The following is a 13826-nucleotide window of genomic DNA, read 5'->3' as shown; positions in this document are numbered from 1 at the left end:
TAGAGACCAGGGAAAAGACAGCAGTTTTAAAAGCGAATTCAACAAGCATCTGATTATATAAAATTGTGCAATATGAAGATGGTCTGGATACAGTGCAAAGGAAAAAAAAAAGTTTTCACTTTCCTATTACTCGGATCTATTTAACTATATAGTGAGGTAGTCATTTCCTCCCCCCAATTATCCACACCTAAGCAGACATTCTTGGATGAACTTCCAAATTTTCTTAAACATTCTCAGTTTAAGAAAGGAAAAAAAAAAACTTCCTTTCAAGTTAAATTGCGATTGCACTTGAACTCCTTCCAAGAGTGGAGCTGAACTGAATTATGATAATTAGAAAGCTGTGCCTATAAAAAAGCAGCATAGTTCATGCATTTTTTAAAAAAAGTTCATGCCAAAGAATATAAGTTCAATATGTTCTCACATAATTAACATTTCCCACCATTAGCAGCAGTTTTTCAATTTATATATCACTAGAAACAACAGCACTCGTCATTGTGTGTTGTGCCAGTCAATGGTGTTTCATTCACTTTAGACTTGTATTAAAACCTGTCAAATGTAAAAAAAAAAAAAAAAAAAATCGCACTAGAAATGATGAATGTTTCACTGGTTCACCATAAGCTCTCTTTTCCTTTATACCCATTTTCCTGTACTGTGAGCCCTGACTTACAAACTACTACTGGGGCAGAAGCCATTGCCTCCTAAATAGAAAACATTTATTTTAAATAATTGGGGGTGGGGAGTGGGAACAGTACAGTCTGAACTGAATTATTGTCCCTTAGTCTCCTACAAAAATAGAAAAGATACCCCTTGGACCGCCCCAATCCAATCAGAAATGAGACACCAGGGGTTTTAGTTAGCCAATACTCTCAGACTACAGAAAACATTTTTTTAAGAATCCTCCCAACCATGCTAAAAGACCATGAACAAAGGGCAAATTTTAGAGTTCCAAGTGACCCATTTTGTAAGAAATACCTTTCTGGAAACCCACCCTGTGGGGCATGCTATCTGCCAAGTATAAAATAAAAATACATCCTTTAAAATGCTCTTCTCCTTCCCAAAGCCCAAATGTATTTGTAAAAGTGGTTGCATTTCAAATGCCAATTCAAATAAGGGTCAGAATCAAAAACCCTCTGATGAGACTCTGACACATTGAATAAAGACTCAAGAGTTCACAGCTTTAAAACAAAACACACACCAAGACTATCTAAACATTTAGATTCATACATTCTAGCATATAAAAAAAAAAAAAACTATCCCAGAAGAAGGTTCTGAATTTCCCAGATAAGTATAACTAACTAGAAAACAATAGGTTCTATATTGGTTTTTTTTTTTTTTAAAAAAAGTTATTTTTAAAAAGCCAACCCTGAAGTACCAGGGATGAACCTGAATTACTTGATTTTATCACCTTTGTGGAATATAAAAAATTTAAGACATCACTGAATTGCTCAAGCATGATTTGGGATCTAATTTAAATACCACAAGATAATCTGTGGCTTCTACAGATAAAATTTTAAAAGGCATCCTAGCAGCTCTAAAAGATTACTGCAGCCATGGCTCAGTCCCTAAGTAATAGCTCAGACCAGGATCTAAGTTTGTCAAAGGGGAGTAAACTGGCAATATACTTTACTTGCTGTATTCAGAGCAAGAAATTAGCACTCTGCAGTTTCAGTCACTGAATACTCAAAGGGAAGCATTTACCAACAGAAAGGTGGGTCTCCAATTTTCTTGCCTTTCTACTGAAAGACTTGGACACTTGTTCTGGCCAGTATTCTTCAGTCTTTAGGGAAAATTGACCTGAAAAGTTTCATCCCTAAACACATTCAGCTCTTAAGTGAATCTTGCACTCAGCACTTTTTTTCCCCTCTTTTTGCAATCTCTTTATTGGGAACCAAATAATGTGTCTACGATAAGCTTAAAGTTGTTATCCACTGACCTACCGCCCACCCGTGAACATGGCCGTTTTATATACATATATCATACATAAAGTCATTTGCACCAATCTTTTGAGGGATAAAACACTTCAATTTTCATTCGCAGGCAGTATAATTATGCCCACAATTAACACATATTAACAGATGAGATTAAAGAGGAGTAATCCCAAAGATGCATAGGTTCTTACTACAAATGCCATGTATCTCTCAATCAATCTTTCTAAAGCAAGTAATGTCCGAGTATTATTAATGACACAGCTCAAGCTCATTTCTCAAAGGCCTCTCAAACAATTGTTATTATTCTCTATCCTGGTGACATCCTTTTCTTCTGAAATTTTAACTACAAATATGATGTATAATCTAGATACCAATGATTAACTACAACTTGATTTTTCTCATTTTTCCCATTAAGAAAAAGTCCTCTAACACTTGATGTTTTGCATAGAAAGAACCAGCAAAATTCAAAACGTATCAAACTGAAAAGCTCAAGCAACAACAACAACAAAAAACACACACACTTTTTTTCTAGTGATTTGTTTGTCCTTTTTTCCAATCCCCCAAATAAGTGAAAAATGAATATATGATTCTTGCAAAACTGGGGACATGAAGAGGGGGAGGAGAAGGAAGCTGACTTTCCAGGCTGACAACCCCCCCCCCTTCCCGTCACATACACACCCTTACTTGTAATTAGTTTGCTGCTGGGGCACACAGTACCACAATCCAAGGAAGCACCACCTCTTGGTGAGAAATTCATTTCTAGTTGGTTCAAATTCAGCTTAGCTGCCCTCCTTCCCTCTTTAAATTAAATCTCATTAGGTATACATGTTGTGGTGAGTTCTGATTTATGTTTTAGGAAAAGGGAAAATAAACTTCCAGTAATCTCTCTCAGGCATGTTTTCTGGATAGAGTCCTATTCTTACTTTAAAGGAGATCATATAGAGGAAGAAATCTATGGGAAATTCCTTTCTATATTTTCACAAAGTGTAAATGGCCAAGTGTCATATTGATTTCTTGTTTCAAACATGAAAAAAAAGGAAAAAATGGTATTGTAATGTACTTCTAAGCCTGAGGATCAGATAATACTTATTATGAAAGTATAAATAAAATAGTTTTACATTGGTACTTTAGTCAGTAAAATCCAGCAAATAGATATCGTTTATCTATTTTTTTTTTTTTGGCCAACAGCAAATTAAAGAATTGTAAACTGTTTAAAACCTGAAACCTGACAGTCCAACAGAGTTGTACAAAAAAAAAAAAAAACTAAACAAAAATATCTGTGACCATTTATGGAAATACAGAGATTAGAAAAATAAGCCTTTCCCTGGGGAAAAAAAATAAACAACCCCAAACGCCGATGTTGACAAAGGTTCAACTAATCCATTTGTCTTTCTTGAGTCACATTGTATTAGTTCTACTATTTCCTTCTAAAGAGGAAAGATCTTTACCAAAGTTGGAGCTAAGTCTGGCCCTTCTACGCATTTAGACATGATGAGCCCCAAGATCCTCCTGTTCACAGGGTACCAATAACAGGATAAAGCACTGGGCCAGCCTAGTTTTGTACCCCAATCACTGCCTCTAAGTAATACCAGGCAGAGAAGCCACTAAGGAGAGACCAGCAGGACTGACTACTGTTTTCGGAGAAAAGGGCACACTCCCGCCTCTGACAATCCCCAATATGGGGGCCTGCTACCCGTGGTGAAGAGAGACATCTATCTATTCAGGTACCTAACCTGTAGGCCCCTGGCGCATACTAGCCATCAGACTCAAGTAAATGTTGCTAAACAATACAGGTGAAGGGCTGAGAGTAGGAAATGCATTAGGTGGGTTGTCCTGAAAGGAAAGTATTCTTCTATTCCTTTGCAGTTTCTGTAGCATTTGCAATCTCTTTTCTTACTATTTTGAAACTTCATAGTTTTGCAGACTTTTCTGTTCCAGTATCCGGCTCTCTCTCAGGCCTTTTACGTAAAAGCACTGCCTTTTTACATTACCTACTCCTGGAACATCATCTGTCCCTAAATTCCCAGTGCTTACTGAGGTCAATTTTCATTTCTGCAAATCACAGGCAGCCACTTGCTTCTGAGAAGTTAACAAGCCTCCTGAGAAATGCTGGTGGCTGGTATTTCATTGTTTCATAAATATTTTTATACAGTGACACCACTCAACTTTCAATAAATCTTTTATAAATAAAAAAAGAAAGACAATTAAAAAGCCAAGAAAATCAAGATCTGGATTTTATTTATTTCCGTGGGACGAGAATCAGGGAGGTGTGAGCCTCCCATTGTTTTCAAAGTATTAAAAAAAAATAAAGGGGCTGCTTCAATTAAAGAAAAATACAAACTATTTTTTTCCATCATAGAAGTTGAACTTCTGGAAAGCGGGCCTGGGACTTTTTTTTTTTAAACAAGTGTTGCTGATAGGAACAAAAGACTAGAAGTACACCCTGATTTTTTTTTCTTCTCTTTTTTCTCCTCCTCTCTCCTGGGGGAATCATTTCTCTTCCAATAAACAAACAAATCCCCCAGTATTTCCTACCGAAGGGAAGTTTTCCAGGGAGAGCCTCCTCCAGGGGGGTTTGGTGGTTAAGTGCGAGTCAGTCTTTTTTGGACACAATGTTTCTGCTGACTCCTAAAAATTTTCCACTTGAATGTGCAGCGAAGCGGCGGCGGCGGCGGCGGCGGCAACAGTCCTGGAGGAGCGGCAAAGACGGCAGTGGCTCCTTTCATCTTGGAGGAGGAGGAGAAGAAGGAGCGAAGCCCCCCGCCAGCGGGCACAAGACCCCCAAGTCGGGGCTTCGGGTGGGTGGGGAGAGATCCCCGGCGCCGGGTCGGCCGGGAGGCGCAGTTTGAAGAGTAGTGGGGAGAGAGGCGACCGGGCCCGCGCAGGCTGCTGAACTTGAGAGCAATCGGAGGGAAGAAGGAAGGAAGCCCAGGGCCACTGGGGGCGAGGCTGTGCGTGCCCAGGGTTTGGGGCGCGCGGTGCGGCCGGGCGGGCGCCTCCTGGCCGCTTGCAAAAGGGGGCCGCCCGCCTGTTGCAGCGCGCGCGGCCCAACTTGGCTGTGCGAGCAACTCGCGCCCGCCCGGCCGGCCGCTCGCTCACCTTCCCTTGGAAAGGGGCGCCCTGGGGAGAAGAGGGGGGCCCGGCCGGCCGGCCTGCCAGCGAGCCACGATCCTCCCTCCGCGTGCCCGCCCGCCCGGCGCACACAAAGCAGAGCCGAGGGGCGAAAGGGACGGCCCCCCGCTCCCCGGCACCCCCCGCACCCCACATCAGCCCCGCGCGCGCGCGCCAACTTACCTCGGCCAAGGCCGGGCAGCCGCCGCAATAGCAGCAGCAGCAGCAATAGCAGCAGCAGCAACAGCCGGCGAGAGTCCCGGGCAAACTTCTTCCCGCTGCCCTTCGCTCGGTGCCCGGCTCCCGGGCACCCCACCCCAGCCGGCCGGCCTCGAACCCACCACACTCCGGCCCCTGGGACTAGCTGTGCGCACGGGGCTTTGGCTGGCTGCCCCGCGGCTCCGGAGGGGCCAAGGTGCACGGGGTGATCGGGGGGTGGGGGGCTTCACTGCATGGCCTTGTCGTTCCTGTCCCCCCCTTAGACCTAGACCTAGCCCCAGACGCGGCCGCCCCGGGCCCGGGCCGCCCCCGCCGCACGGACGGTCGGACCGTCCGGCCCGCGGGGTTGCAAGCGCGTCCGCTAAGTGCTTGGGTGGGCAGCCCGCGCTGGGCGGCGGGGCCGCGGCGGCGGCGGCGGCGGCGGCGGCGGGGAGGCTCGGCTCGGCTCGGCTCGGCTCGGGCGGCGCGGCGCGGCGCGGCGCGGCGCGAGCGATGCTAAGAATGTTCGGAATGAGGACAGGAATGAAATGAACGCCAGGACCGAACTCGCTCCGGAGGGAGGGGTGGGGCCTCGGTGACGTCATGCGGCCGGGCCCGGGGCGGGGCCTGCCGCCGCGGTGACGTCATGGGGATGCGGGCCGGGCCGTTGGCTTGGGGCGGGCGGAGTCTGGCGCCCACCGGGGAGCCGCAGGCGCGCGCGGGAGCCGCCCTCCCGCTCCCGCTCCCGCTCCCGCCTCCCGCCTCCCGGCTCCCGGCTCCGGCTCCAGGGCTTTGTCCCGAGCTGGGCTGGGCTGGGCTGAGCTGGGCTGGGCTAGGCGGGGCGCCCCGGGCGGGCGCGAGGAAGGCGGCTCTGAGTTGGCAACGCCCGCCCGCGCTCTCTGCAAGCTCTAAGGGACCCGCGCCCAAGGCGGGAGCTGCCTCAGTTTCCCTTCTTGAGACTCTCCAAGTCCCCGATGTCATGTTCCAGCGGTGGTTCTCCCGCGCGATGGGTTCTCCCTTCTCTCCGGGCTGGATTCCCAGTCTGCCTTGTCTGCTTTGCCTTCCCTCCTCTGGCGCTTAAATAAAAGTTTGCTTGAAGTCGGTTCTTTCCTAGGCAAAAGGAAAAGAAAGCTTCTGCAGAGCAACAAAGGTTGTTTGCAGGATTTCTATCTGGTCTTCTCCAACTCGCAGAAGTTTTAAGTGCACGCTTCCCAACGGCTTGCACTTTTTTAGAAAATAAGTAAAAGCACTCTAAGTTGTAAAATGTTATTTCAGTCTAACAGTTATCTTTGGAGGTACTGATGCAAAAGAAATGACTGTCGGTAGTAGACCCAGTGGGTAAATCAGAAATTAGCTGGATAAAGGCTGAAATTCTGGGATGATTGGTAGCCGCAATTGCACTTCTATCAAACGAAGCAGGCAGAGCACGTGCTTCCGTGGGTAGAGTATTCGATCTAGTATATGTGATAGCTTGGTTTCAAGGAAGAAATGAGGGAGGGAAGGAAGGAGAGAGAGAGAGAGAGAGAGAGAGAGAGAGAGAGAGAGAGAGAGAGAGAGAGAGAGAATACTCTAGGCGCCTTCCCGTCCTTTCCAATTTGGACTTTAGTATAAATAATAGGCTCCAGGGATCCCTGTTTGAATGACTGGGTGATGCCCAATGTGACTTTCTGTAGCACATTTTCTAAAAACAATCTTCGCTAATGTATTTTAAATGCACCATTTGTGGAGTTGGGGGTTCCATAGAGTTGTTTAAAAAAAATAATAATACAGTGGTGTGAGAGCACAGCGGGTACACTGAGCATACCCGGGTATGGCCCCAAAACAAAATAACAACAAAAAAGAATGCTACAGTGGCCAAAGCAATAGTAAAAAGTGTAAGGTGTTGTTTTATATGCAGTTGACCTAAGTTTGTTCCTGGATACCCCAAATGGTACGCAGAGCCCCGCCAAGAATGATCCCTGAGTGTAGAGTCAGGAGTAAGCACTGAGCACAGCTGGGTGTGATCCTGAACAAAGAATCAAAGAAATAATACAGAAAAAAAAATCTTTATTTACTTTTTCCCAGTTTTCCTTGCTGTAATCTCTTCCAAAACTTTAATTGATCATTGCAAAAAGAAAATGCAGGGAGTAAGGTACTTACTTACCTTACCCATCTGTAACTCCACCCTGGATTTAGGTGTACCAATCTGAGACCCGTCCATTTCTGGGAGGGGTCTTGGGAACTAAATATTAGGTGTGACCTTACCTGTAAGACCCCGCCCACTCCTGGGAGGGGTCTTGGAATAGGTAGATAAACCCTTGAGCCAGGGGATTGGCGGTAGGCCCTGCGGCTGACTGCCCTGCTAGGCTCTCTGGCTTTTGGGTCTCTGCATTCTGGTCTTTGACCAGCATGGAGCCCAAAGGGAAGATGGCTGAAAGGAGTTAAGACGCAGGGCTAGCGAGGTATGGCTGTGCTTGAAAGGTTATGATAGAAACCACACATGTGGTGGATAGGGATGAATAAAGCTGATGCTTCCTGATGCCTGCCTGTGAATGAGTCTGATTCCTGCGTTCACCTGGGCCTGGGACCCACCGGCTAGATGGGGGTTGCAGAGCCACGTGGCCTGGGATGACATCCACCTCCATCCAGCCCCATCGTTAATTATTTAATACAACACCCATCCATGGCCAACCCAGATTGGATGAAGAGTCATCCCTAAGCAGAGTCAGAAGTAAGCTCCGAACCAGGTATTGCCCTGAGACAAAAAATCAAACAACACATGAACACACAACTAATATCACAATATGGATATTGATATTGTCTGCAGATCTTGTTCACATTTAACTGTCTTACAGTCATTTTTATATCTTTAGCTTTATAAATTTTTCTCACCATTAAGTACAATGCATTTTACCCCTAATTTGCATAAAATAAGAAATTGCATGGAACTCAGTGAGATAGAACTATGGCTGCTTGCCTTGCATGTGACCAACCCAGGTTTGATTCCAGGAGTCCTGCCCGAACTGATCCATAAGCAAAGCCATATGTGGTGAAGGAAGAGGAGGAGGAAGAAGAGAGAAGGAAGAGAAGAGAAGAGAGAAGGAAAAGAGGAGAAGGAAGAAAAAGGAGGAGGCGAAGGACAGAAAGGAAAAGGTTAAGAAAGAAGAGAAAAAGGACAAGAGATAGAGGAGGAGGAGGAAGAGAGAAGGAATAAGAGAAGGGAAAGAAGAGGAGGATGAGGAGGAAGAGGAAGAAGGATAAAGAAAAGGAAGAGGAGGAGGAAGAGAAGAAGAAACAGTATGATGATACAATGGATATTTTACATCTTTGCACACAGCCAACATGAGTTCAATCCGCATATAGCCAACCTAGGTTCCATCCCAGGCATCCCATACAGTCACCCGAACCTGCCAGGCATAATTTCTGCATGCAAGCTTTCAAATAAAAATTGTAAGCCTTTAAACAATAAAGAAAAAAAAAGAAAAAGAAACTGAAATGAGGGGTCTCAGTAATAACTCCCATCACCTTAGAGTTGGTTTCTGAAAATATGTTAGAAATTTGGTCAGAGCTTATGATATTAAAATTGTCCTGGTCATCTCTCTCTCTCTCTCTCTCTCTCTCTCTCTCTCTCTCTCTCTCTCTCTCTCTCTCTCATTTTCTAAATTCACCAGTTTGATGGCAGAGCCCACCAGTTAATTGGGTATCAGTGATATTTGTGGGTCCAGGGCATCATACACCTTTTCCCTTTGGGTTCCCAGCTGCCAGCCACCTGGCCTCCATTCTTTATTGAGAGTTTGTGTGGATGTTTCAGCAGAGGAGTGCAACTCTCCTTATACCCTCAAAGAATGGTCTGTTTCTATTCAGGGAAAGCCATTCTCCTTGACTGAGCATGCAGTTTCCGGAAGGACACATATGGAGTGGTAAAATAGAGGAGGACAGCTGCCTAGCCAGCCAGGTCAGCCAAATAAACCCTGGTGGTCAATGGCGTTGACCACCAGATGCCTCAACCAGATCACCCTTGTGCCCTCCATTCCTTATTAAATTAAGGAAGAAATCCTGGGCCTAAAGTTCAGATTCTTCATGAGCTCCTGACCAGTTTACTTTCCAATTTATCTCATATTCACACATTGAGACTCATCTTTCAAAATATCATTTGTTTCAGATCACTCATCAAATAAGGTATCTCCTCACTGGGTTCCCTGAGTCTCCTTACTCCATGCACATTACCTAATACATATTAATATTAGCAAGCTGATGATAGCACCATATCTGAGCTCCCAGAAAGTCTGCAAGTCTCATTCAACTAAGTGTATCCTGCTCAGGACTGACACTATAGTGGGAAGTAACTCTCTTGGTTGTCTCTCTAACTCTAACTTCCACATATTTTCACTCTCTTTAACCACCCACCGGTAAGCACCAGATCTGTGGAGCTAAAATACAAGAATGATTCCACCTGGCATCTGAAGTCAGAGACAGCAACTATCACTAACAAAAATGACAATTGGGGCAAAAAGATAGTACAGAGATTGTTTCTTGCCATATATGTGACTGATCCCAGTTTCATTCTCAGCACTGCCTGCAGTGACCCCTAAGTACAGAGCCAGGAATAAGCCCTGAGTACTAGAAGGTGTTGTCCCCAAAGTAAAAAATAAATACTAGATAAACTAAAATAATGGTTCCTATCACATACCACACTGTGACTCAGCACTGAGCATTTTACATTTGACCTCACAATTCACCTTTGTGGCCCCAACACAAGGTACTGGTTATTGGCTTGTTCACACAGGAGAGAAACCTCTAGGGAGGTGTTGAGAGGTAGTGTGATTCCCCATAGTTGAACAGTAGAAGAGCCAGAATCTGAATTCCTTCTGACTTCAACCTATGTTTCCAACCACTGACCTCTCTTGCCCCCAAGGCTGAAGTGAGCATACATCAAAGTAGTAAAATGTCAGGCACTGATCCAAGTGTTTTCACTCCATTACTTCCTTGAATTCCCACAGATGCCCTCTGAGAGAAGTATACTTATTCACATTTTAGAGATGAGCATATTGAGACTCAGAGTAGTAAAATAATTTGATTAGGATCATACATCTAGAAAGTAAAATGAAGGTTCAAACACAGATGTCATATGGTTAACCTTTTACACATCTCAAGTGCAGTACTAGAGTACTTATCTGCAGCTGAACTGCACTGTGACATATTGGGTTGGAGTCTCACTAATAATATAAGAGGGTTTGCTGTCCCAAAATATCTTATCAAAGAAGAAACTATTGTGCAAGTGATTGGCTTGCTTGTTATTTAAACCTTGTGTTCTCCCTGGAGCCTCTCTCTCTCTTTTTCTCTCTCTTTCTCTCTCTCTCTCTCCTTCAGTCTCTCTCTCTCCTTCTGTCTCTCACTTTCTCACTCTCTCCTTCTGTCTCTCACTTTCTCACTCTCTCTCTCATCTCTCTTTAGAATCTGCCCTCTCTCTTTTCCAATATCTTGTTTACTTTTTCTATTTACTTTCGGTCCAAACCTGGATGTGCTAATAGATTACTCCTGAATCTGTGCTTAGGAATCACTCCTAATAGTGTTCAGAGGACCATATGGGATGTCTGAGGATGAACCCAAGCCAGCTGCATGCAAGGCAAGTGTCTTACCTGCAATACTGCTATACTCGGTCTCTATCGGGACTCTGATACCTCTGTTATTGTTTTTTTGTTTTGTTTCGTTGTTGTTGTCTTGCTTTGTTTTGGGGCAGTGCTCAGAAGTTACTCCAGGCTCTGTGATCAAAAGTTGCTCCTGGCAGGCTCGGGGGGACCATATGGGGTGCCGGAATTCAAAGCGGGATCCGTCCTGTGTTGCCGCATGCAAGGCAAACACCTTACCACTGTACTATCGCTCTGGTCCCCTCTGATACCTTTTCTTCTTCTTCTTCTTCTTCTTTTTTTTTTTTTTTTGGTATTTGAGTCACACCCGGCAGCGCTCAGGGGTCACTTCTGGCTCCATGCCCAGAAATTGCCCCTGGTAGGCTCTGGGGACCATATGGGATGCTGGGATCCAAACCACCGTCCTTCTGCATGAAAGGCAAGTGCCTTACCTCCATGCTATCTCTCCAGCCCCCTTTTCTTTTTTTTTAATGTTATTTTTTATTTAAACACCTTGGTTACAAACATGACTGTGTTTGGATTTCAGTCATATAAGAGGACACCACCCATCACCAGTGCAACATTCCCACCACCAATGTCCCAAATATCCCTCCTCCCCACCCCACCCCCACCTGTACTCTACACAGGCTTTCTATTTCCCCTCATACATTCTCATTGTTAGGATAGTTCACAATGTAGTTATTTCTCTAACTAAACTCATCACTCTTTGTAGTGAGGCTCATGAAGTGGGCTGTATCTTCCAGCCCTCCTCTCTCTTGTCTCTGAAAATTATTGCAAGAATGTCTTATCCAATGTCTTATTCACTGCTGGTGGGAATGCCGTCTAGTTCAACCTTTCTGGAAAGCAATATGGAGATTCCTCCAAAAACTGGAAATTGAGCTCCCATATGATCCAGCTCTACCACTCCTAGGAATATACCCTAGGAACATAAAAGTACAATACAAGAATCCCTTCCTTACACCTATATTCACTGCAGCACTATTTACATAGCAAGACTCTGGAAACAACCAAGAGGCCCTTCAACAGATGAATGGCTAAAGAAACTGTGGTACACTTCCCAATTCTTACCACAGGCTGTGTTCTTTACACTGACTGTAAAGAAAGAGGAGGTACAGTAAATGCACCCCATATACACCTCAACCCAGGCCCTTTGCCTGGTCTGTATTGTTAATTGGGGGACAAAAAAAGAAAGAAAGAAACTGTGGTACATATACACAATGGAATATTATGCAGCCCTCAGGAGAGATGAAGTCATGAAATTTTCCTATACATGGATGTACATGGAATCTATTATGCTGAGTGAAATAAGTCAGAGAGAGAGAGAGAGAGAGAGAGAGAGAGAGAGAGAGAGAGAGAGACGCAGAATGGTCTCATTCATCTATGGGTTTTAAGAAAACTGATACCTTTTCTTATAATAGGGCAAATTAGTGTAACCACCTTGGAAAATTTTGGTATCACCTAAGTGTCAGGGCCAATCAAAATCCCAACAAGAGAGGGTTAGAAACAACGTTTAATTAAGGTAGAGGCAAAGTAGGGAAGCCAGGGGCCTTATTGCCAATTCTCGAGAGGGAGAGAGAGAGCCAGGATTGGAACCAGGGCAAGGAGTCAGCCAGGGAGAAAACCAGAGCAAAGGAAATAGTAGAGAGGCAGCAAAAGGCAACAGGAGCAGGGAGTCTGGCAAACAGTTCTTTCAGCAATTTAGCAGTGACCATCCAGCAGGAGCAATCAGGCAGGAGGTGTTGTGGCTCATAGCATTTTGGCCTCTGAGTCAACTGCCCTTGACCTTGGCACCACATATGGTCCCTTGAGCCTTCCATCAGTGATCCCTGAGCACAGAGCCAGGGGTAAACCCTGAGCACTGCTGGGTGTGGCCAAAACCCCTCTCCCCAAAAAGAGTCTGTGATATAATTGTGTTTGTATAAAGTAAAGACCTGCAAAATGTAACAACATTGTTTGAGAATGTAAAGAGAGATGCTAAAACTAAACTAAAAAAATGTTAGCTGTGAAGTATATAAAAATAATTAACAACAAATCCATGGTGGAAGATTGATAAAGTTATTGTTCTCTTTTTCCTAATAATATCTTTATTTAAGCACCATGGTTACAAACATGTTGGTAGTTGGGTTTTAGTCAGAAAATGTATACCCCCTTCACCAGTGCAACCTTCTTGCCACCAATGACCCTATCTCCATCTTCCCCCATCTTCTGCCTGTATTCGAGAAAGGAATTCTATTTCTCTCACTATCATTGTCATAATAGTTGCTAGTGTAGTTATTTCTCTAACTGGGCTCACCATACTTTTTGGTAAGCTTTATATTGTGGGCTGGTCCTTCCGGCCCTCATCTCTATAGTTTCTGTGGCTTAAGATCATACTGTCTTTTTTGGGGGGAAGTCACAACCAGCGGTACTCAGGGATTCCTCTTGTCTCTGCTCTCAGAAATCTCCCCTAGCAGGCTGCAGGGACCATATGGGATGTCAGGAATCAAAACCGGGTCCATTCCAGGTTGGCTGGGTGCAAGGCAAATAAAATGCCCTACCACTGCACTATTGCTTCAGCCCCCATACTGTCTTTTATTTTTCTTAAATCCCACAAATGAGTGAGACTATTCTGTGTCTACCTCTCTCTTTCTGACTTATTTCACTCAGCAAAATAGTTTCCATGTCTATCCATGTATAGGAAAATTTCATGACTTCATCTTTTCTAACAGCTGCATAGTATTTCATTGTGTAAATGTGCCACTGTTTTCTTTAGCCACTCAACTATTGTCGGGCCTCTAAGTTGTTTCCAGATTTTGACTATTGTAAATAGCACTGCAATGAACATAGGCGTGCAGAAGGCATTTTTGTATTGTGTTTTTGTGTTCCTAGGATACTTTCCTAGGATTGGTATTGCTGGATCATATGGGAGTTCAATTTCCAGTTATTTTTTTTAGGAATCTCCATATTGTTTTCCAGAAAGGCT

The 13826-nt window shown here is 44.6% G+C and overlaps 1 protein-coding gene and 1 non-coding gene across 2 annotated transcripts in view; one reads left to right on the top strand and one right to left on the bottom strand.

Annotated features, from left to right (window-relative positions):
* Positions 1–5259, bottom strand: part of TEAD1 (TEA domain transcription factor 1) — a 285280-nt gene extending 280021 nt beyond the window's left edge. Inside the window, exon 1 of the mRNA XM_049781082.1 lies at positions 5223–5259. The gene's annotated coding sequence lies outside the window, so the exon portion shown is untranslated. The remainder of the gene's footprint in view (positions 1–5222) is intronic.
* A 6656-nt stretch (positions 5260–11915) lies between these two features.
* LOC126019319 (small nucleolar RNA SNORA51) lies at positions 11916–12048 on the top strand. Its single transcript, XR_007499046.1, has one exon. It is a non-coding gene; the product is annotated as a small nucleolar RNA SNORA51 (small nucleolar RNA).
* The last annotated feature ends 1778 nt before the right edge of the window (positions 12049–13826 follow it).

The sequence above is a fragment of the Suncus etruscus genome, chromosome 9 (genome assembly GCF_024139225.1).
Source record: "Suncus etruscus isolate mSunEtr1 chromosome 9, mSunEtr1.pri.cur, whole genome shotgun sequence".
Classification (NCBI taxonomy): Eukaryota; Metazoa; Chordata; class Mammalia; order Eulipotyphla; family Soricidae; genus Suncus; species Suncus etruscus.
Note: the sequence above shows the minus strand (reverse complement) of the source record. Positions and strands in the feature narration are given on the sequence as shown.